Below are 19,210 nucleotides of genomic sequence, written 5' to 3' on the forward strand. Positions count from 1 at the left end.
AATGGGTTAGGGTTACGGTTATGATTAGAGCTTAACCTTAGGTTTATGGTTAGTGTTAGGGTTAGGATTTGAGTTAGAGTTAATGGCTAGCGTTAGGTTTAGCATTATGTTTCGAGTTTAAGGTTAGTGTTAGGTTAAGGGTTAGTTTTAGTGTTAGGTTTAGGGTTATAGTTTAGGGTTATGGCTTGGTTTAGGGTTAGGGTTTTTGTTAGGGTTAGGATTACGCTTAGTGTTAGAGTTATGATTAAGGTTAGGGTTAGGAGTTAGGTGTTAGGGAATGGGTTAGGGTTAGGCTTTGGGTTACGGTTAGGGTTAGAGTTACGGTTAGGTTTAGGGGTAGCGTTAGGGTTAGGGTTAATGTTAGTTTTAGGGCTAGTCTTAGAGTTAGGGTTAGGGTTAAGTTTAGCAGTTAGGTGTTAGTGATAGGGTTAGGGTTATAGTTTAGGGTTAGGGTTACGTTTACGGTTAGGGTTAGTGTTAGTGATAGTGTTAGTATTTTGGTTATGGTTTAGGGTTAGGGTTAGTGTTAGGGTTAGAAGTTAGTTTTAGTGTTAGCGTTAGTGTTAGGGTGACGGTTAGGGTTACACTTAGGGTTATGGTTAGAGGTTAACATTTGGTTTAGGGCTAGTGTTAGGTTTATGGTTAGGGCTAGGCTTAGACGTTATGGTTAGGGTTTGTGTTAGGGTTAGGGTTAGCGTTAAAGCTTAAGTTCAGGTTTACTGTTTGTGTTAAGGTTAGGGTTACGGTTAGAGTTTAGTTTTAGGTTTAAGGTTAGGGTTAGGGTTAGGTTTATGGTTAGAGGTTAGCTTTTGGTTAAGGGTTACAGTTAGGGTTAGTGTTAGGGTTAGTGTTAGGCTTAGAGGTTATGGGTATGGTTTGGGTTACAGTTAGGGTTAAAGATTAGGTTGTGTCATAAGTTTAGCGGTAGAGTACATTTAGGGATACACTAAGGGTTAGGATTAGGGTAAGTGTTTAGTTTTAGGGTTATCCTTAAGGTTAGGGTTAGGGTTAGGTTTAGAATTTAGTGTTAGGGTTAGGGTTAGGGTTAGTGTGAGTTTTAGGGTTAGGGTTAGAGTTAGGGTTATGTTTAGGGTTAGGCTTAGGTTTATGTTTAGAGTTAGGGTTACAATTAGGTTTGGGTTAGGGTTAGGGTTGGGGTTAGTTTTAGGGTTAGGGTTAGAGTTAGGGTTACGTTTATGGTTAGAGTTTAGCATTAGCTTTAGGGTTAGGGTTAGGATTTGGGTTAGAGTTAAAGGTTATGGTTAGGTTTAGTGTTACTTTTAGAGCTTAGGGTTAGTGTTAGGGTAAGGGTTAGTTTTAGGGTTAAGGTTATGTTTACGCTTAAAGTTTATTGTTATAGTTCTTTTTAGGGTTAGGGTTAGTGTTAGAGTTAGGTTTAGGTTTACGCTTAGTGTTCGGTTTATGATTAAGGTTAGAGTTAGGAGTTAGGTGTTAGGGAGAGGGTTAGGGTTAGGCTTTGGGTTTCGGACAATGTTAGGGTTATTATTAGTTTTAGAGTTAGATTTAGGTTTAGGGTTAGGTTTTGGGTTACTTTTAGAGTTAGGGTTAGGTTTAGGGTTGGGTGTTAGGTGTTAGCGATAGGGTTAGGGCTAGGGTTAGGTTTAGGGTTTGGTTAAGGGTTAGGGTTAGTGTTAGGGATAGTGTTAGGGTTAGGATTAGGGTTTATGGTTAGGGTTAGGTTTAGGTTTAGGTTTAGGGTTAGGGTTAGGTTTCTTGTTAGGGTTAGAAGATAGGTTTAGTGTTATGGTTAGGGTTAGAGTTAGGATTATGCTTAGCGGTTAGTCTTTGGTTTAGGGTTAGAGTTAGTGTTCGGTTTGGGGTTAAGGTTAGGCTTAGAGTTCATGGTTAGGGTTATAGTTAGGTGTAGGCATAAAGCTTAGGTTCAGGTTTACCTTTAGTGCTACGGTTAGTGTTACAGTTAGAGTTTTGGATTAGGTTTAAGGTTAGGGTTAGGGTTATAGTTAAAGATTAGCTTTTGGTTTAGGGTTAGCGTTAGGGTTAGTGTTAGGGTTAGTGTTAAGATTCGAGGTTATAGTTAGGGTTAGGTTTAGTTTTAGGGTTAGGTTTAAAGCTTAGGTTCAGCATTAGGGTTAGGCTTAGTGTTAGTGATAAGGATATGGTAAGGGGTAGGATTAGGCTTAGTGGTGAGTTTTTAAGGTTAGGGTTACGGTTAGGGTTAGGGTTATGTTTAGGTGTTAGTGTTAGTGTTAGGTTTAGTGTGATGTTTTGTGTTAAGTTTATAGTTAGGGTTAGGTTTAGGGTTAGGCTTAGGGTTATGGTTAGTTTTATGGTTACCATTAGGTTAGCACTAGTGTTAGGGTTAGGGTTAAGTTTAGGGTAAGGTTTAGGGTTTGCGTTAGATTTAGTGTTACGTTTAAGGTTAGAGATAGGTTTAGGTTTACGTGTTAGGTGTTAGGGATATGTTATGGGTTAGGGTTAGTGTTAGGGTTAGGGTTAGGGTTAGGGTTAGGGTTAGGGTTAGGGATAGGGATAGGGTTATAGTTTAGGGTTAGGGCTAGGTTTTGTGTTAGTTTTATGATTAAGGTTAGGTTTAGGTTGAGGTTTAGGGTGAGGGTTCAGGTTAGAGGTTAGGTTTAGTGTTAGGTTTAGGGTTATAGTTAGGTTTAGGGATAGGTTTAAGGTAAGTTTTGTGTTAGAGATTAGGGTTAGTGTTAGGGTTAGGGTTAGGTTTAGGGTTAGGGTTAGGGTTAAATTTAGATGTAAGAGTTAGGGTTAGGGTTAGGGTTAGAGTTAATTTTAGGCTTATGCTAGGGTTAGGGATAGTGTTAGGGTTAGTTATTACAATCTGGCTTAGGGTTATTTTAAGGGTTAGGATTAATGTTAGGGTTAGTGTTAGGGTTAGGGTTAGGGCTAGGGTTAGGGATTAGTTGTTAGCAATAGGGTTAGGGTTAAGGTTAGGGTTAGGATAGGTTTAGGGTTAGGGTTAGGTTTAGGGATGGGTTTCAGGTTAGATTTAGTGTTAGAAGTTAGAGTTAGTGTTAAGGTTAGGGTTAGGGTTAGTGTTAGGGTTTGGGTTAGGGTTAGGGTTAGGGTTAAGGTTTGATGTATGAGTTAGGGTTATGGTTATGGTTAGGGTTAGGGTTAGGGTTAGAGTTAGTTTTATGTTTAAGCTAGGGTTATGTATAGGGTTAGGGTTAGTTATTGCAATCAGGCTTAGGGTTATTTTAAGGGTTAGGGTTAGGGTAAGGGATTAATGTTACTTGTGGGTTAGGGTTATAGTTATGGTTAGGGTTAGTGTTAGCATTAGAAGTTAGGATTAGGGGTAGCATTAGGGATATAGTTACGTTTATGGTTAGGGTTAGTGTTAGGGGTAAGGTGTTAGAGAGAGTGTAAAAGTTAGCCTTCAATTTACGGTTAGGGTTAGTGTTACGATTACGTTTAGGCTTAGGCTTAGGTTTAGAGTTAGGGTTAGGTTTAGTGTTGGTTTTTGTTTTAGATTTAACGTTAGTATTAGGGGTTAAGTGTTAGGGATAGGTTTAATGTTAGCCTTAGGGTTAGGTTTACTGTTACGGTTAGAGTTAGGGATAGTGTTAGGTGTAGATTTAGTGTTTAGGGTTAGTGTTAGGGTTAGGTTTAGGGTTAGGTTTACGATTATTTTTCAGGTTACCGTTAGGTTTAGGGTTATGTTAAGGTTAGGGTTAGGGTTATGGTTGTGGTTAGGGTTAGCATTAGCATTTAGCATTAGGTTTGGGTTAGGGTTAGGGTTAAAGCTTGTTTCAGTTTAGAGTTAAGGTTTGTGTTAGGGGTATGGTTAGGGTTATTGTAAGGGTTACGGTTAGGTTTAGGTTTAGTGTTATGGTTAGAGGTTAGCGTTAGGTTTAGTGATAGAGTTTGGGGTTACGATGAGGGTTAATGTGCGCCTTATAAGTTATCATTACGGTTATCATTAGGTTTAGGGTTAAAGCTAGGTTTAGGTTTAGTGTTAGCATTAGGGTTAGAGATAGGGTAAGTATTAGGATTAGGATTAGTCGTTAGGTTTAGTGTTAGGTTTACGGTTAGGTTTAGGTTTAGGTTTAGAGGTTAGTGTTAGGGTTAGGGTCATTATTAAGGTTCGTTGTAGGTTTAGAGTTAGGTTTAGGTTTAGGATTAGGGTTAGTGTTAATGTTGGGTATAGGGTTACGGCTAGGCTTTGGGTTACGGTAAGGGTTAGGGTTACAATTAGGTTAGGGTCAGGGTTAGGTTAGGGTTAGGGTTAGGTTAGGGTTAGGTTTAGGTTTATGATTAGGGCTAGGATTTGGATTAGGGTTAGTGTTAGGGTTACGGTTAAGTTTAGGGATTAGGTGTTAGGGATAGGGTTAGGGTTAGGCTTCAGGTTACAGTTTGGTTTAGGGTTACAATGTGTTTAGCATTAGAGTTAGGGTTTTCTGGTTAGGGTTTGGGTTACAGTTATGGTTAGAGGTTAGCTTTAGGTTTAGGGTTAGCTTTAGTGTTATGGTTAGGGTTAGGGTTTGGGTTAAACTTAAAGTTTAGGGTTAAGGTTAGGGTTACAGTTAGAGTTTAACATTAGTGTTAGGTTAAGTGTTAGGTTTAGCCTTACCGTTAGGTTTAGGGTTAGAGTTTAGGGTTATGGTTCAGTTTGTGATTAGGGTTATTGTAAGGGTTAGGGTTATGTTTACACCTAGTATTAGGGTTATGATTAAGTTTAGGGTTAGGAGTTAGGTGTTAGAGCGAGGGCTAAGGATAGGCTTTGGGTTACGGTTAGGTTTTGCTTTACAATTAGTTTTAGGGTTAGCGTTAGGATTAGTGTTCGGGCTAGTTTTAATTTTAGGTTTAAATTTAGAGTTAGGGTTAGGGTTAGGTTTAGGGTTAGGTGTTAGGTGTTAGGGATAGGGTTATGGTTAGGGTTTGGTTTAGGGTTAGTGCTAGTTTTAGGGATAGTGTTAGTGTGAGTGTTACCGTTTAGGGTTAGGGTTAGGTTTAGGGTTTGTGTTAGGGGTAGGCTTTGGGTTAGGAGTTTGTTTAGAGGTTTGCATTTGGTTTAGGGTTAGAGTTAGGTTTAGATTTAGGGTTAGGATTAGAGGTTATGGTTAGGGTTAGTGTTAGGGTTAAAGCTTAGGTACAGGTTTACGGTTAGGGTTAAGGTTAGGGTTACAGTTAGAGTTTAGGGTTAGGTTTAAGGTTAGGGTTAGGATTATGGTTATAGGTTATATTTTAGTTTAGGGTTAGAGTTAGGATTATTGTTAGGGTTAGTGCTAGGCTTAGAGGTTATGGTTAGGGTTAGGGTTAGAGTTAGGGTAAGGTTAGGGTTAGGGCTAGGGTTAGGGTAAGGATTACATGTTAATGATAGGTTTAGGTTTAGAGTTAGTGTTACGGTAAGAGTTTAGCTTTATGGTTAGGTTTAGGGTTAGGTTTAGGGTTAGCGTTTAGTGTTAGGTTTAGGTTTAGGGTTAGGGTTAGAGTTAGGATTAGGCTTAGATGTTATGGTTATGGTTAGGGTTACGGTTAGGGTTAAAGCTTAGGTTGAGGCTTAGTGTTAGGGGTAGGGTTCATTTAGTTTTAGGGTTAGGGTTAGGGTTTGGGGTGAGTTTAGGTAAAGGGTTACGGTTTGGGTTAGGGTTAGGGTTATGGTTAGAATTAGGGTTTTGCTTTAGGAGTTAGAATTAGGGTTAGCGTTAGTGTTAGTGTTAGGTATAGTGTTAGGGTTAGGGTTAGAGGTTAGGGTTAGGCTTAGGGTTAGGATTTGGTTTAGGATTTAAGGTTAGGGTTAGTGTTAGGGTTAGTTTTATTATTAGAGGTTTAGGTTTAGGGATAGGTTTAGGCTTAAGTTTAGGATTAGGGTTGGCTTAGGTTTAGGGTTAGGGTGAGTGTTAGAGTTTAGGGTCAGTGTTAGGATTAGGGTTAGAGTTTGAGTTAGAAGTTAGTGTTAGGGTTAGGGTGAGGGTTAGTGTTAGGGTTAGACCGTTTAGGTTTAGAGTTAAGGTTAGTTTTAGGCTTAGGGTTAGTGTTAAGTTTATAGTTAGGTTTTGGATTATGTTTATTGTTAGGGTTAGAGGTTAGGTTTAGGATTAGGGTTTGTGTTAAGGGTATTGTTAGACAGTGTTAGGGTTAGGGTTACAGTTAGGGTTAGCATTAGGGTTAAGATTAAGTTTCGGTTTAGAGGTTAGGGTTAGGGTTAGTGTTTGTTAGGGTTAGGTTATGGATAGATAGGCTTAGGGTTATGGTTACAGTTATGGTTATGTGTCGCGTTAGTGTTAGTTTTAGTGTTAGTTTAGTGTTCGTTTTAGGGTTAGCGTTAGGGTTATGGTTAGGGTTAGGTTTAGGGTTAGTGTCATGGTTAGTGTTAGCATTAGTTTAGGATTCGGGTTAGGGTTAGAGGATTAGTGTTGGGGTAAGATTTCACATTAGTGTTAAGTTTCGATGATTAGGGTTAGTAGTAGTGTTAGGCTTAGGGTTAGATTTATGATTAGGGATAGCATTAGGGTTAGTGTTAAATTTAGGGTTAGGGTTATGGTTAGTGTTACGGTTTGGGTTAGGTTTGAGGTTAGGTCTAGGTTTAGTGTTAGGGTTAGGATTAGGGTTCGATCATTAGTGTTTGGATTAGGGTTAGGTTTAGGGTTAGAGATGAGTGTTAGGGTTAGGGTTATGGTTTATGGGTAGGGGTTGGGTTAGTCAGAGTTAGGGTTAGGGTTCCGGTTAGGATTAGTATTATGTTTAAGTTTAAGTTTAGAGTTAGAGGTTAGGGTTAGTTTTTGGTTGGGTTAGGGTTAGGGTTAGGGTTCGGGTTTGATAGGGTTAGAGTTAGGGTTAGGGTTAGGTTAGACTGTTAGTGTTAGGGTTAAGTTTAGGATAAGAGTTCACGTTATAGGGTTAGTGTTAAGGATAGGGTTAGGCTTATGTTTAGGGTTAGGGTTAGACAGGGTTATTGTTAGGGTTAGGGTTAGGGTTAGTTTTTGGGTTAGCCTTAAGTTTAGGTTTTGAGCTTAGGGTAAGGTTTAGGCTTAGGCTTAGGGTTCGGGTTATAGCTAGGGTTATGGTTAGACAGGGTTAATGTTAGGCTTATGGTTAGTGTTAGGGTTAGGTTTGAGGTTAGGTTTAGCGTTAGTGTTATGATTTGGATTAGGGTTAAAATTAGGGTTTTGCTTTAGGGGTTAGGATTAGGGTTAAGGTTCATATTAGGGTTAGGATCAGTGTTAGGGTTATGGATAGGGTTAGGGTTAGGGTTAGGGATAAGGTTATGATTAGGGTTAAGGTTAGTGTTAGGGTTAGGGTTAATTTTAGGTTTGGGTTTAGGTTTAGGCTTAGTGTTAGGTTTAGTGTTAGGGTTAGGATTAGTGTTTTGCATTAGGGGTTAGGATTGGGGTTAGCGTTAGAGTTAGTGTTAGGTTTAGGGTTAGAGTTAGGGTTATGGTTACGGTTGAGGTTAGGCTTAGGCTTAGTGTTAGTGTTGCAGTTATGGTTAGAGTTCATGATTAGGGTTAGTGTTACGGTTAGTGTTAGGGTTCGGATTAGGTTTAGGGTTAGATTTAGAAGTTAGGGTTAGAGTTAGGGTTTGGGTTAGCGTTAAAGGTATTGTTAGACAGAGTTAGGGTTAGGGTTTGGGATAGGGTTAGTGTTAGGTTTAGGATTAGGGTTAGGGTTAGCTTTAGGATTAGTGTTAGGTGTAGGGTTACCTTTATGTTTAGGGTTAGGGTTTGGCTTAGGTTTGAGGTTAGGCTTAGGCTTAGGATTGGGTTAGGATTAGGTTTAGAGGCCTAGGGTTCCAGTTAGGTTTAGGGTTATGGTTAGAGGTTAGTGTTAGGTTTAGGGTTAGGTTTAGGGGTAGTGTTATACAAAGGTAGGGTTAGTGTTATGGTTAGGGTTAGCATTAGGGTTAAGGTTAAGTTTAGGATTAGAGTTTAGGTTTAGAGTTACGTTAGGTTTAGGGTTTATGGTTAGGCCTATGGTTAGGGGTAGGGCAAGGGTAAGGTTTAGAGGCTGAGGGTTATGGATATAGTTAGGCTTAGCATTAGGGTTAGAGTTAGGCTTAAGGTTAGGGTTACAGATTAGGGTTAGTGTTAGGTTTGGGTTAGGGTTGAGTTAGAGGTTAGTGCTAGGGTTAAGTTTAGGGTTAGTGTTAGGGTTAGACCGATTTAGTGTTAGGTTTGGGGTTAGGGTTAGGGTAAGTGTTAAGGTTAGTGTTAGTTTTAGGATTAGGGTTTTGCGTTAGGGATTAGGATTAGGGTTAGCGTTAGGGTTAGTGTTACGGTTAGGTTTAGAGTTAGTGTTAGGGTGAGAATTTAGGGATAGGGTTCGGTTTAGGATTTAAGATTAGCGGTAGGGTTAGGGTTAGTTTTTATGGTTAGAAGTTTAGGGGTAGGGATAGGGTTTGGCTTAGGGTTAGGGTTAGGGTAAAGGTTAGGTTTAGGGTTAGGGTTAGAGTTTAGGGTCAGTGTTAGGGTTAGGGTTAGAGTTTGAGTTAGAGGTTAGTGTTAAGATTAGGATTAGGGTTAGTGTTAAGGTTAGGCCAGTTAGGTTTAGGATTAGGGTTAGGGTTAGGGTTAGGGTTTGGGTTAGGTTTGTGGAGAGGGTTAGGGTTAGTGTTAGGGTAAGGGTTAAGGTTAGGATTATGGTTTTGCATTAGGGGTTAGAATTATGCTTAGTGTTCGGGTTAGTGTTAGGTTTAAGCTTAGGTTTAGTGTTAGGGTAAGGGTTGAATTTAGTGTTAGTCTTAGAGTTAGGGTTACTGTTATGGTTAGATTTGATTGTTAGGGTTAGGGTTAGAGCTAAGGTCAGTGTTCTGATTAGGGTTAGGGTTAGGTTTAGAGGTTAGCTTTATGGTTATGGTTAGGCATAGTGTTAGACAGATTTAGGGTTAGGGTTACCATTAGGGTTAGCGTTAGGGTTAAGGTTAAGTTTAGGTTTAGAAATAAAGTTTCTGGTTAGGGTTGGGTTAGGGTTAGAGTTAGCATTAGACAGGGTTAGGGTTAGGGTTAGGGCTCTGGTTATTTGTGGGGTTAAGGTTAGGATTAATGTTAGGGTTAGGGTTAGTGTTCGTGTTAGGTTTAGGGTTAGGGTTAATGTTAGTGTTAGTATTAGTGCTAGTGTTAGTGTTAGGTTTAGGGTTTGTGTTAGGTTTGGTGTTAGCATTAGGTTTAGGATTAGTGTTAGGGTTAGTGTTAGTGTTTGGGTTAGGGTTAGTGTTAGGTTTAGATGCTTAGTGTTAGGGTTAGGTTTTGGGTTAGGGATAACGTTAGAGGTTTAGGCATAGGGATAGGATTAGGCTTAGTGTCAGAGTTAGGGTTAGGGTTAGTGTTAGGGTTAGTGTTAGGTTTAGGGTTAGGATTATGGTTAGGATAGGGTTTGGGTTACGGTTAAGGTTAGAGTTATGTTTAGGATTAGGATTAGGATTAGGGTTAGAACGTTAGGGTTCGGGGTAGGCTTAGGGTTAGGGTTAGAGGTTAGGGTTAATTTTAGGATTAGGGTTAGGGGTAGGGTTAGACAGAGTTAAGGTTAGGGTTATGGTTAGGGTTACCTATCGGGCTAAGGTTAAATTTAGGGTTAGAAATTAGGGTTACAGTTAGGGTTAGGTTTAGGGTTTATGGTTAGGGTTACGTTTATGGGTATGGTAAGTTTTAGGGATAGAGGGTTCGGGGTAGAGATAGGGTTAGCCTTAGCATTAGGGTTAGGGTTAGGCTTAGGGTTAGGGTTAGAGTTTAGGGTATGTGTGAGCATTAGGTTTAGGGTTAGAGTTAGAGCTTAGTGGTATGGTTAGGGTTAGGTTTAGGGTTAGCATTAGGGTAGACTGGTTTAGAGTTAGGATTAGGTTTAGGGTTAGGTTTGGGTTTAGGGTTAGGGTAATTGTTAGGGTTAGGTTTATGGTTAATATTTGGGTATTGGGTTAGGGATTAGGATTAGGTTTAGCGTTAGGGTTAGCGTTACTTTTAGGATTAGTGTTAGGGTTAGGGTTGAGTTTAGGGTAAGGGATAATGTTTTGGTTAGGGTTATGGTTAGGGTTAGGATTAGGGTTTTGCTTTAGGGGTTAGGATTAGGTTTAGCGTTAGTGTTAGTGTTAGTGTTAGTGTTAGGTTTAGGGTTAGGGTTAGGGTTAGTGTTAGGGTTAGGGTTAGGGTTAGTGTTAGCGTATTAGATTACGATTAGGGTTAGGGTTAGTGTAAGAGTGTTAATGTTAAGGTTAGGTTTCTGGTTAGGGTTAAGGTTAGATGTTAGGGTTAGGGGTAGGGTTAGCCTTAGGGTTAGAGTTAGGGTTAGGGATATGGCTAGGGTTAGGGTTAAGTTTAGGTTTAGGATTTGGATTAGGGTTGAGGTTAGGGTTAGCTCTAGGATTAGGGTTAGATAGTTAGTGTTTGTGTTAGTGTTAGGGTTAGGGTTATGGTTGGAGATTAGGGTTAGGGTTAGGATTAGGGTTAGGGATGCGTTTAGACAGAGTGAGGTTTAGGGTTCCGCTTAGGGTTAGCATTACTGTTAAGGTTAAGTTTAGGGTTAGAGGTTAGGGTTAGGGTTACGGTTGGGTAGTTTTAGAGTTAGGGTTAGACAGGTTTAGGGTGGGGGTTAGGGTTATGGTTATGTTTGCGGCTAGGGTTAGTGTTAGGGTTAGGGTTATTGTTAGAATTAGGATTTTGCATTGGCATTAGGATTAGGGTTTGTGTTAGGGTTAGTTTTAGCGTTAGGTTTAGGATTAGGATTAGGGTTAGGTTCAGGGTTAGGGTTATGGTTACATTGTTAGGGTTAGGTTTACACTGTTAGGGTTATGTTTAGCTTAAGGGTTAGAGTGTTAGGGTTAAGGATTGGGTTATCCTTAGGGTTAGGTTTGGGGTTAGACAGAGTTAGTGTTAGGGTTAGGGTTAGTTTTAGGGTTAGAGTTAAGTTTAGGTTTAGAGCTTAGGGTAAGGGTTAGGGTTAGGGTTAGACAGGGTTAATGTTAGGGTATGGTTAGGGTTAGAGTTAGGTTTGGGTTTAGGTTTAGCTTTACTGTTAGATTTTGGGTTAGGGTTAGGTTTAGGGATTTGCATTAGGGTTAGGGTTAGGGTTAGGATTAGATATGGTTAGTGTTAGGTTTAGGGTTAGGGTTAGGTTTAGTTTTTGGGTTAGGGTTAGACAGAGTTTGTGTTAGGGTTAGGGTTAGTGTTAGGTTTAGGGTTAGAAAGGGTTAGTGTTAGGGTTAGTTTTAGGGATAGTGTTAGGTTTAGGGTTAAGTTTGGGGTTAGAGCTTAGTGTTAGGGTTAAGGTTATGGCTAGGGTTAGGGTTAGATTTAGGGTTAGGGTTAGAGTTAGACAGTGTTAAGGTCAGGGTTAAGGTTGGGGTTATGGCCAAGGTTAGGGTTAGGTTTTGGGTTAAGTTTAGGATTGGGGTTTTGCGTTAGGGGTTAGGATTAGGGTTAGGTTTAGGGTTAGTGTTACAAGTTTGCGTTAGTGTTAGGATTAGGGTAAGCATTAGGGTTAGGGTTGGTGTTAGGTTTAGGGTTAGAGGTATGTGTTAGGGTTAGGGTTAGGTTTAGGGTTGGGGTTATATTTTGGGTTAGGATTTATGCTTAGGGTAGTGTTAGGGTTAAGTTTAGAGGGTTAGGCTTAGAGATAAGGTTAGACTTAGGGTTAGTTTTAGGGTTAGTGTTAGGTTTAGTGGTTATGGTTCGAGTTAGGGTTAGGGTTAGTGATAGGGTTAAAGTAAGAGTTAGGGTTATAGTTAGGGTTAGGGTTAGGTTTAGCTTTAGAGTTTAGGGTTATGGTTCAGTTTATGGTTAGGTTTATTGTTTGGGTTAGGATTAGGTTTATGCCTAGTGTTAGGGTTATAATTAAGGTTAGGTTTAGGGGTTAGGTGTTAGGGAGAGGGTTAAGGTTAGAATTTGGTTGACAGGGTTTGCATTATGATTAGGTTTAAGGTTAGGGTTAGGATTAGGGTTAGGTTTAATTTTAGAGTTAGGGTTAGTTTTAGGGTTAGGTGTTAGGTGTTAGGGATAGGGTTATGGTTAGCGTTTGGTTTAGTGTTCGGTTTAGGGTTAGGGCTAGGTTTAGGGATAGTGTTCGGGTTAAGGTTACCTTTTAGGGTTAGGATTATGTTTAGGGTTAGGTTTAGGTTTAGGGTTAGGGTTAGTGTTTGGGTTAGAATTTAGGTTTAGTGCCAGGGTTTGGGTTAGGCTTAAGGTTAGGGTTATGGTTAGAGGTTAGTGTTTGGTTTAGGATTAGAGTTAGGCTTAGGGTTAGTGTTAGGCTTAGAGGTTATGGTTAGGGTTAAGCTTAGGGTTAAAGCTTAGATTCAGGTTTACCTTTAGAGTTAGGGTTAGGGTTACGGTTAGAGTTTAGGGTTATGGTTATAGTTTAGGTTTATGATTAGAGGTTAGGTTTTGGGTTAGGGTTATATTTATGGTTATTTTTAGGGTTAGTGTTAGGCTTACAGGTTATGGTTAGGGTTAGGGTTAGTGTTAGGGTTAAAGCATAGGTTCAGGGTTAGTGTTAGTGTTAGGCTTAGCTTAGGTTTAGGGTTAGGGTTACAATTAGGATAGCGTTAGTGTTAGGGTTAGGTTTAGGTTTAGGGTTAGGGTTAGTGTTAGGTTTAGAAGTTAGTTTTAGTGTTAGTGTTAGGGTTAGGGTTAGGGTTATGGTTAGAGGTTAGCCTTTGGTTTAGGGTTAGAGTTAGGGTTAGGGTTAGGCTTAGATGTTATTGTTAGGGTTAGGGTTAGGGTTCGGTTAAAGCTTAAGTTCAGTTTTACTGTTAGGGTAAAGTTTATGATTACAGTTAGAGTTTGGGGTTAGTTTTAAGATTAGGGTTAGGTTTATGGTTAGAGGATAGCTTTTGGTTTAGGGTTAAAGTGAGGGTTAGTGTTAGTGTTAGTGTAAGGCTTAAATGGTATGGTTATGGTTAGTGTTAAGGTTAGTGTTAAAGCTTAGGTTGAGGGTTATTTTTAGGGGTAGGTTTCAGTTAGTTTTAGTGTTAGTGTTAGGGTTAGGGTTGAGTTTAGGGAAAGGGTTAAGTTTTGGGTTAGGGTTAGGTTTAGGGTTTTGCTTTAGGAGTTAGGATTAGTGTTAACGTTAGTGTTAGTGATATGTTTAGGGTTAGGGTTAATGTTAGAGTTTAGAGTTAGGCTTAGGATTAGAGTTAGGTTTAGGATTTAAGGTTAGGGGTATGGTTAGGTTTAGGGTTAGAGGGTTAGAGTTAGGGATATGTTTAGGCTTAAAGTTAGGATTAGGGCTAGGGTTAGTGTTACCTTTAGGGTTAGGGTTAGTGTTAGAGTTTAGGGTCAGCATTAGGATTAGGGTTAGAGTTTGAGTTAGAGATTAGTGTTAGGGCTACGTTTAGTGTTAGTTTTAGGGTTAGACCGGTTAGGTTTAGGGTTAGGGTTAGGGTTAGGGTTAGGGTTAGTGTTAGGTTTATAATTATGTTTTGGATTATGGTTAGTGTTAGGGGTAGAGGTTAGGTTTAGTATTAGGGTTAGGCTTAAGGGTAGGGTTAGACAGAGTTAGGGTTAGGGTTATGGTTAGGGTTAGAGTTAGGGTTAGGGTTAAGTTTAGGGCTAGAATTTAGGGTTAGGGTTACTTCTGGGTTAGGTTTAGGTTATGGATAGCAGGTTTAGGGTTAGGGTTAGGGTTATGGTTATATATGACATTATGGTTAGGGTTAGTGTTAGGTTAGAGTTTGTGTTAAGGTTAGGGTTTGCGTTAGGTTTAGGTTTAGTGTTAGTGTTAGGGTTAGTGTTATCGTTAGTTTAGGATTAGGTTTAGGGTTAGGGCTAAGGTTAGAGGGTTAGTGTTAGGGTAAAGTTTCAGGTTAGGGTTAAGGTTAGAGGGTTAGGGGTAGGGGTAGGGTTAGGCCTAGTGTTTGAGTTAGGGTTAGGGATGGCGTTAGGGTTAGTGCTAAGTTTAAGGTTAGGGTTATGGTTCAGGTTAGTGTTTGGGTTAGGGTTGAGGTTCGGATAGGCTCAGGGTTTATTGTTAGAATTAGGGTTAGATGGTTAGTGATCCAGTTAGGGTTAGTGTTAGAGATTAGTGTTAGGGTTAGGTTTAGGGTTTGTGTTAGGTTTGGTGTTAGCATTAGGTTTAGGATTAGTGTTAGGGTTAGGGTTAGTGTTTGGGTTAGGGTTAGTGTTAGGTTTAGATGCTTAGTGTTAGGTTTAGGTTTTGGGTTAGGGATAACGTTAGAGGTTTAGGCATAGGGATAGGATTAGGCTTAGTGTCAGAGTTAGGGTTAGGGTTAGTGTTAGGGTTAGTGTTAGGTTTAGGGTTAGGATTATGGTTAGGATAGGGTTTGGGTTACGGTTAAGGTTAGAGTTATGTTTAGGATTAGGATTAGGATTAGGGTTAGAACGTTAGGGTTCGGGGTAGGCTTAGGGTTAGGGTTAGAGGTTAGGGTTAATTTTAGGATTAGGGTTAGGGGTAGGGTTAGACAGAGTTAAGGTTAGGGTTATGGTTAGGGTTACCTATCGGGCTAAGGTTAAATTTAGGGTTAGAAATTAGGGTTACAGTTAGGGTTAGGTTTAGGGTTTATGGTTAGGGTTACGTTTATGGGTATGGTAAGTTTTAGGGATAGAGGGTTCGGGGTAGAGATAGGGTTAGCCTTAGCATTAGGGTTAGGGTTAGGCTTAGGGTTAGGGTTAGAGTTTAGGGTATGTGTGAGCATTAGGTTTAGGGTTAGAGTTAGAGCTTAGTGGTATGGTTAGGGTTAGGTTTAGGGTTAGCATTAGGGTAGACTGGTTTAGAGTTAGGATTAGGTTTAGGGTTAGGTTTGGGTTTAGGGTTAGGGTAATTGTTAGGGTTAGGTTTATGGTTAGTATTTGGGTATTGGGTTAGGGATTAGGATTAGGTTTAGCGTTAGGGTTAGCGTTACTTTTAGGATTAGTGTTAGGGTTAGGGTTGAGTTTAGGGTAAGGGATAATGTTTTGGTTAGGGTTATGGTTAGGGTTAGGATTAGGGTTTTGCTTTAGGGGTTAGGATTAGGTTTAGCGTTAGTGTTAGTGTTAGTGTTAGGTTTAGGGTTAGGGTTAGGGTTAGTGTTAGGGTTAGGGTTAGGGTTAGTGTTAGCGTATTAGATTACGATTAGGGTTAGGGTTAGTGTAAGAGTGTTAATGTTAAGGTTAGGTTTCTGGTTAGGGTTAAGGTTAGATGTTAGGGTTAGGGGTAGGGTTAGCCTTAGGGTTAGAGTTAGGGTTAGGGATATGGCTAGGGTTAGGGTTAAGTTTAGGTTTAGGATTTGGATTAGGGTTGAGGTTAGGGTTAGCTCTAGGATTAGGGTTAGATAGTTAGTGTTTGTGTTAGTGTTAGGGTTAGGGTTATGGTTGGAGATTAGGGTTAGGGTTAGGATTAGGGTTAGGGATGCGTTTAGACAGAGTGAGGTTTAGGGTTCCGCTTAGGGTTAGCATTACTGTTAAGGTTAAGTTTAGGGTTAGAGGTTAGGGTTAGGGTTACGGTTGGGTAGTTTTAGAGTTAGGGTTAGACAGGTTTAGGGTGGGGGTTAGGGTTATGGTTATGTTTGCGGCTAGGGTTAGTGTTAGGGTTAGGGTTATTGTTAGAATTAGGATTTTGCATTGGCATTAGGATTAGGGTTTGTGTTAGGGTTAGTTTTAGCGTTAGGCTTAGGATTAGGATTAGGGTTAGGTTCAGGGTTAGGGTTATGGTTACATTGTTAGGGTTAGGTTTACACTGTTAGGGTTATGTTTAGCTTAAGGGTTAGAGTGTTAGGGTTAAGGATTGGGTTATCCTTAGGGTTAGGTTTGGGGTTAGACAGAGTTAGTGTTAGGGTTAGGGTTAGTTTTAGGGTTAGAGTTAAGTTTAGGTTTAGAGCTTAGGGTAAGGGTTAGGGTTAGGGTTAGACAGGGTTAATGTTAGGGTATGGTTAGGGTTAGAGTTAGGTTTGGGTTTAGGTTTAGCTTTACTGTTAGATTTTGGGTTAGGGTTAGGTTTAGGGATTTGCATTAGGGTTAGGGTTAGGGTTAGGATTAGATATGGTTAGTGTTAGGTTTAGGGTTAGGGTTAGGTTTAGTTTTTGGGTTAGGGTTAGACAGAGTTTGTGTTAGGGTTAGGGTTAGTGTTAGGTTTAGGGTTAGAAAGGGTTAGTGTTAGGGTTAGTTTTAGGGATAGTGTTAGGTTTAGGGTTAAGTTTGGGGTTAGAGCTTAGTGTTAGGGTTAGGGTTATGGCTAGGGTTAGGGTTAGATTTAGGGTTAGGGTTAGAGTTAGACAGTGTTAAGGTCAGGGTTAAGGTTGGGGTTATGGCCAAGGTTAGGGTTAGGTTTTGGGTTAAGTTTAGGATTGGGGTTTTGCGTTAGGGGTTAGGATTAGGGTTAGGTTTAGGGTTAGTGTTACAAGTTTGCGTTAGTGTTAGGATTAGGGTAAGCATTAGGGTTAGGGTTGGTGTTAGGTTTAGGGTTAGAGGTATGTGTTAGGGTTAGGGTTAGGTTTAGGGTTGGGGTTATATTTTGGGTTAGGATTTATGCTTAGGGTAGTGTTAGGGTTAAGTTTAGAGGGTTAGGCTTAGAGATAAGGTTAGACTTAGGGTTAGTTTTAGGGTTAGTGTTAGGTTTAGTGGTTATGGTTCGAGTTAGGGTTAGGGTTAGTGATAGGGTTAAAGTAAGAGTTAGGGTTATAGTTAGGGTTAGGGTTAGGTTTAGCTTTAGAGTTTAGGGTTATGGTTCAGTTTATGGTTAGGTTTATTGTTTGGGTTAGGATTAGGTTTATGCCTAGTGTTAGGGTTATAATTAAGGTTAGGTTTAGGGGTTAGGTGTTAGGGAGAGGGTTAAGGTTAGAATTTGGTTGACAGGGTTTGCATTATGATTAGGTTTAAGGTTAGGGTTAGGATTAGGGTTAGGTTTAATTTTAGAGTTAGGGTTAGTTTTAGGGTTAGGTGTTAGGTGTTAGGGATAGGGTTATGGTTAGCGTTTGGTTTAGTGTTCGGTTTAGGGTTAGGGCTAGGTTTAGGGATAGTGTTCGGGTTAAGGTTACCTTTTAGGGTTAGGATTATGTTTAGGGTTAGGTTTAGGTTTAGGGTTAGGGTTAGTGTTTGGGTTAGAATTTAGGTTTAGTGCCAGGGTTTGGGTTAGGCTTAAGGTTAGGGTTATGGTTAGAGGTTAGTGTTTGGTTTAGGATTAGAGTTAGGCTTAGGGTTAGTGTTAGGCTTAGAGGTTATGGTTAGGGTTAAGCTTAGGGTTAAAGCTTAGATTCAGGTTTACCTTTAGAGTTAGGGTTAGGGTTACGGTTAGAGTTTAGGGTTATGGTTATAGTTTAGGTTTATGATTAGAGGTTAGGTTTTGGGTTAGGGTTATATTTATGGTTATTTTTAGGGTTAGTGTTAGGCTTACAGGTTATGGTTAGGGTTAGGGTTAGTGTTAGGGTTAAAGCATAGGTTCAGGGTTAGTGTTAGTGTTAGGCTTAGCTTAGGTTTAGGGTTAGGGTTACAATTAGGATAGCGTTAGTGTTAGGGTTAGGTTTAGGTTTAGGGTTAGGGTTAGTGTTAGGTTTAGAAGTTAGTTTTAGTGTTAGTGTTAGGGTTAGGGTTAGGGTTATGGTTAGAGGTTAGCCTTTGGTTTAGGGTTAGAGTTAGGGTTAGGGTTAGGCTTAGATGTTATTGTTAGGGTTAGGGTTAGGGTTCGGTTAAAGCTTAAGTTCAGTTTTACTGTTAGGGTAAAGTTTATGATTACAGTTAGAGTTTGGGGTTAGTTTTAAGATTAGGGTTAGGTTTATGGTTAGAGGATAGCTTTTGGTTTAGGGTTAAAGTGAGGGTTAGTGTTAGTGTTAGTGTAAGGCTTAAATGGTATGGTTATGGTTAGTGTTAAGGTTAGTGTTAAAGCTTAGGTTGAGGGTTATTTTTAGGGGTAGGTTTCAGTTAGTTTTAGTGTTAGTGTTAGGGTTAGGGTTGAGTTTAGGGAAAGGGTTAAGTTTTGGGTTAGGGTTAGGTTTAGGGTTTTGCTTTAGGAGTTAGGATTAGTGTTAACGTTAGTGTTAGTGATATGTTTAGGGTTAGGGTTAATGTTAGAGTTTAGAGTTAGGCTTAGGATTAGAGTTAGGTTTAGGATTTAAGGTTAGGGGTATGGTTAGGTTTAGGGTTAGAGGGTTAGAGTTAGGGATATGTTTAGGCTTAAAGTTAGGATTAGGGCTAGGGTTAGTGTTACCTTTAGGGTTAGGGTTAGTGTTAGAGTTTAGGGTCAGCATTAGGATTAGGGTTAGAGTTTGAGTTAGAGATTAGTGTTAGGGCTACGTTTAGTGTTAGTTTTAGGGTTAGACCGGTTAGGTTTAGGGTTAGGGTTAGGGTTAGGGTTAGGGTTAGTGTTAGGTTTATAATTATGTTTTGGATTATGGTTAGTGTTAGGGGTAGAGGTTAGGTTTAGTATTAGGGTTAGGCTTAAGGGTAGGGTTAGACAGAGTTAGGGTTAGGGTTATGGTTAGGGTTAGAGTTAGGGTTAGGGTTAAGTTTAGGGCTAGAATTTAGGGTTAGGGTTACTTCTGGGTTAGGTTTAGGTTATGGATAGCAGGTTTAGGGTTAGGGTTAGGGTTATGGTTATATATGACATTATGGTTAGGGTTAGTGTTAGGTTAGAGTTTGTGTTAAGGTTAGGGTTTGCGTTAGGTTTAGGTTTAGTGTTAGTGTTAGGGTTAGTGTTATCGTTAGTTTAGGATTAGGTTTAGGGTTAGGGCTAAGGTTAGAGGGTTAGTGTTAGGGTAAAGTTTCAGGTTAGGGTTAAGGTTAGAGGGTTAGGGGTAGGGGTAGGGTTAGGCCTAGTGTTTGAGTTAGGGTTAGGGATGGCGTTAGGGTTAGTGCTAAGTTTAAGGTTAGGGTTATGGTTCAGGTTAGTGTTTGGGTTAGGGTTGAGGTTCGGATAGGCTCAGGGTTTATTGTTAGAATTAGGGTTAGATGGTTAGTGATCCAGTTAGGGTTAGTGTTAGAGATTAGTGTTAGGGTTAGGTTTAGGGTTAGGTGTAGGGGTAGGGTAATCAGATTTATGTTTAGGGTTCTGGTTAGGGTTAGCGTTATGGTTAAGGTTAAGTTTAGGGTTAGAGTTTAGGGTTAGGGTTATGGTTGGGTTAGGGTTAGGATTAGGGTTAGGGTTAGGGTTAGGGTTAGGGTTAGAGAGGGTTAGGTTTAGGGTTAGGGTTAGGGTTAGACAGGGTTAATGTTAGGGTTATGGTTAGGGTTAGAGTTAGGTTTGGGTTAGGGTTAGGATTAGGGTTAGGGTTAGGGTTAGGGTTAGGGTTAGAGAGGGTTAGGTTTAGGGTTAGGGTTAGGGTTAGACAGGGTTAATGTTAGGGTTA

Source organism: Cavia porcellus, unplaced genomic scaffold (assembly GCF_034190915.1).
Source record: "Cavia porcellus strain 051 isolate PalLab524CR breed Dunkin Hartley unplaced genomic scaffold, mCavPor4.1 scaffold_41, whole genome shotgun sequence".
NCBI classification, from domain to species: domain Eukaryota; kingdom Metazoa; phylum Chordata; class Mammalia; order Rodentia; family Caviidae; genus Cavia; species Cavia porcellus.